Source organism: Geospiza fortis, unplaced genomic scaffold, assembly GCF_000277835.1.
Source record: "Geospiza fortis unplaced genomic scaffold, GeoFor_1.0 scaffold7, whole genome shotgun sequence".
NCBI lineage: Eukaryota > Metazoa > Chordata > Aves > Passeriformes > Thraupidae > Geospiza > Geospiza fortis.
The window spans coordinates 4075920-4080248 of NW_005054344.1; the positions used below are offsets into that span (position 1 = coordinate 4075920).

The 4329-nt window shown below is 38.9% G+C and overlaps 1 protein-coding gene across 1 annotated transcript in view; it reads right to left on the reverse strand.

Moving 5' to 3' along the window:
* Positions 1–106, reverse strand: part of TRIQK (triple QxxK/R motif containing) — a 61216-nt gene extending 61110 nt beyond the window's left edge. The window contains exon 1 of the mRNA XM_005422891.2: positions 36–106. The gene's annotated coding sequence lies outside the window, so the exon portion shown is untranslated. The remainder of the gene's footprint in view (positions 1–35) is intronic.
* Between the last annotated feature and the right edge of the window lie 4223 nt (positions 107–4329).

Below are 4329 nucleotides of genomic sequence, written 5' to 3' on the forward strand. Positions count from 1 at the left end.
CGGCCGCTCGCCCGCCCCGGGACGCGGCGCGGTACCTCGGGCCGAGCGGCACAGCTCCGCCTCCTCCCTCCTCCCTCGCCGGCGCGACTTCCTGTGGTAGCGGGGCTCCCGCCGCCTCTTGCCCGAGCGTCCCCGCCTCCCAGTCCCGCCCGCTGTGCCCCGGCCCCGCGGCTCTTGCGGGGGCTCCCGCTCGCCTGTGGCACTCAGTGTGTTACAGGGTTTTCCAGGGAAGATTCTGTGTTGCTCCAGGCTTGTAGAGCGAAACGCAATTAGCCGCTTTGACGCTGTAGATTCACAGGATGGTTTGGGTTGGAGGGGACCATAAAAATCACCTAGTTCCAGCACCCCTCATCACAAGCCAAGTGGGAACTTAGATTCGAAGTCCTAAAAACAAAACATGGAAAATTGTGGACTCCAACAGATAATTCTGCAGGTACCTTGAGATGGTGCTGGGTCTTCTGCAACAGATAATTCTTTTATTTCTGTGCAAGAAGGAAGCCGCTGGTTTTCAGAACAGTTTACTGATTAATATTGAAAGGGCATGCCTTGGTTCTTGCGAAATGGCACTTGACCACGTGTAGTGCTTCCTTGAAAGGAAAGAGACACAGAAAAATAAATACTCGAATTTGTTTACCTCTGCAACTTTGGAAGTGAAAGCCATACACAGGTGAACTTTCCCATCTTTCTAGATGATAGGCATATAGAGTGGAAAATGAGCTTGCAGAGAAGTTACTACTCAGAGTTTATGTCTGGCATGCATACCAAACCACAGTTTTCTCCAGCCAGTTCTATAGCAAGATTAATAGATGCTTTAAAAAATACGGCTTCCATAGAAAAATAGCCTGTCCTGATTTTGAGTCATGAGACAAAATACCTTTTTTGTACCCTTTTCTTTTGTCAAGAAATCTCACACTGAAGATATTTAGCAGCTTTGAATGTGGCAGTTCACTGGACACAACATTATGTTTTCTTCCCAAGAGATCTTGTGCTTCTCTGGGACTGGAGTTGCCACAACCACTGTGGGCACCTTCTGATTTTTCAGTGTTCAGATTTTTCAACAATGATTTTATTTCATCCATACTCCTAATGGCAGGGCAGAAACCATGTATGTGTGAAATATTTTAATATTTCATTTTGATTCCTTGATTGTTCTAATATGATTCATTTAAACCCAAGTCATGATTATGCTCATGAATTTTTGCATATGGTATTATGAAAAAAACAGCAATCATATTCAAACAGGCATTACATGTGATTTTTGACTGTAGAATCACAACCAGAAAAATTCCACGAAGAAATATCAGGATCAATATTCTTGGCTACATTATTTTGTATTATCTGAACCACTGCTGAGGACTTTGTCCATGTGAGTCTTAGTAGCAAAATACATCTGGTTCTAGTTCAGTTTCACCTAATTTGACTTAATCACAATATTCATTTCACTACTCAGTTGTTCTTCTAAGTAATAAACCAGTGTATGCCCAGCAGCCTCAATACTTAATCTGTAAAAAAGCCATAAGGAATTATGACTTCATGAAAAAGAGCTCTATGAGCACTGAGATGTTTTCATCATTTTAGTTTCACTTTTTCATGTCTTCTTTCTTAATCCTCATTTTATGGGAAAATTGTTTGTTTCCCACTGCGATTTTTTTCTGCAAGAAAAAAATTCTGATTCACACTGGTCAGCATGGAATGGTCAGAAGGGCAGTTTACTTTTAGACAATGAAGTGCTACTGACAAGCTTGCTGTGTTTTGTAGGATTAGAAGCAGCCTGGGTGGAGTATTTGTGTCCTAGGATATTTTTAATCTGTTTCTTACAGTTAGTAATAGAAGTACCACTACTATTATGTGACTGAAACTGCAATGTATGTCAATCAGAGAGGATTTTTTGTTGATCTTGCCACACCCATCAGTTTGTTGTCATATCCCTGGATCAGATTAGTGTAAAACTCCAAATGTATTTTTAAATTACATAGTTTTATCTCATAATTTTTTAAAGGAAATATATCAGCTGTTGTTTTCAGTTACTGTCTTCTCCTGGTCTTCCTCCTGTTTTCATTCTTTCATAAGATCTTTGGCTTCTTCTGACAATTTGACAAGAATCTGTCCCATTTTGTCTTCATCATATGCAACGATTTTTAAGTTTCTGATTTGTGAAACTTTTCTTAACAGAAACATAGTTGAGCCAATTGAAAATAGGTTTTCTTTTTTATTTATCTTTTGCAAAGCTCCAAGAAGCCATTCCTGAGCTTTTAGAGTTTAGTTAGTTTAGGTAAAAGGTTGGGAAATGATGCTCAACATCTTTGTTCCAAGTTGACAACACAGATTAAATTAACATACAGGAAACTGTCTCCCTGAAGTGCAACAACTTGTCTACTGTCTAACCTGATGTCTCCTATTGTATGTCTAGACACCAGGTTAAGTTCAAAGATGTAAAATAATGTTATTAATTATTTTTGTTCTATTAATTTTGCTATCACCAAGTAAGAGTTTTTCCCCATCACTTAAACTGAACTGTAGCCAGTATTGCCAATAAAACAGCTATTTGATTTGGGCTACTATTCAGACTAACATTGAAACTTTCAGGTAATACCTTACTTCAGAACTTCTACAAGGTACACTACTCCCCATCTAACCACAAAGCTAAAACTCTCTTCACGCTCCTGTCACTTCCTAACAATGTCATTTCTGGTGTCTTTGACAGATACACTCTTCATCTCGTATCCAACCAGAACTGCTACTGAAAGAAATAATCACCTTAGCTCATCCCATTATCCATGTAATTCCTTACTTTGCATCTCTCCAATGTCTCCCTATGCTGGCTCTGTACACACTATGCCTTCATTTTCAAATCCTTTCTTCTTATCCTATCTTGTTTTCACTTAGCTTTTGTGTATCATTTCTCACCTCTGCCTAATAAAGAATTCTGAATTCTGCTATTTTTTTCTTTGTTTGTTTGTTGTTTTTTTTGTTTTTGTTTTTTTTTTTACCCCTGTTTTGCTTTCCTCACAGGTCACTGTTTCTCTCAAATCTATCCAAAAAAGAGCTACTGTAACTTCATGCTGCTGGTGTGCTGTGCCTACTCCTATCATGCTTGACACCACTATCCCAAAAATCAGGCATTCCTAAAATCCCTGCAGCACGGCCCCAGACAGCTGTCCTTACCCATGCTTCCTGCAGGGATAGGAGGGTTGTGGAGCCCATCCTCTGTTTTTCCAGCCTTCCAGCTGAAAATCTCAACATGATGTCAGTCATGATAGATGGTGCATTTTGTGACACAGGCAGCCTGCCATTAGGACAAACCCATTTCACTGAACCATCTGATGGTAATGACTTTCAGTGACAGACTGACCTAGGCTGGTCAAGTCAGCGTGCTGGAGGTGAAAGGCTTCATATTCCATTACCAGGACTCTGAGCCATCAAGTCTGCTGCATCCCACCCCTACTTAATCTGTATTGATAGACTTGGTAGCATTTTCCTAAATGCTGTCATCCATACAGATGTCTGCCGTTGTTTGGTTGATGCGGTCAATCAATACTACATTAAATGTTACCTTCAGTTTACCCTTAGTTGTCTAAAGTAGATGTGATGTTTTCATTATTTATACAACTATGCCATTAAATTATGCATTCCAGATTAAAAGAATAAAAGACTTGTTTACATTATTATTATTATTGCTCTGGCATCAATTTTTGGATTTCTGTGTAAAGAAATTAATCTCCTATCAGAGGGGGAAATGGGGACTGACAAGCTCTAGCTCCTGTTGCCTCTGGGACGTAATTATGCCTGCAAATACAAAACCAGAAAAAATCATAAGCTTAACACAGTAGACACTCTTGAAAGTTTCATCTCAGCATGAAGCTATGTTTTAATTATTATTTTTGTCTGCATTGTTCAAATCGACAGTGCACCAGCTAGAGTAAGTGCTTATCCTAGTTAATTCTTCATGAGACTTATGTCACTGGAAGATGCATTTAATTTATTTCCTTTTGCTTTCCTTAAGCTGGCATGGACTAAGTGGTTATCTATAAACATTCCACAAAGGTTTTACTACTTTAGGGCCAGATCCAAAGCCTGTTGAGTCAATAGGAAGTGTCAAAGGTCTTTGGAACAGGCCCTATTACAAGACAGAAGTAAGAAGTAATTTGTTTGGGAACCTTGAAGAATAAAAAAGGAAAAACTCCTTATTCGTATTCTACAATATTAACAGATCTCTCTATATGACATTTTCTATTCTTATGAAGCAAATTTGGATACTTAGACATCCCCACTTACCTCAAAAAATAATATATGTGATTTTTATATAAAAATATATATTATATTATATAA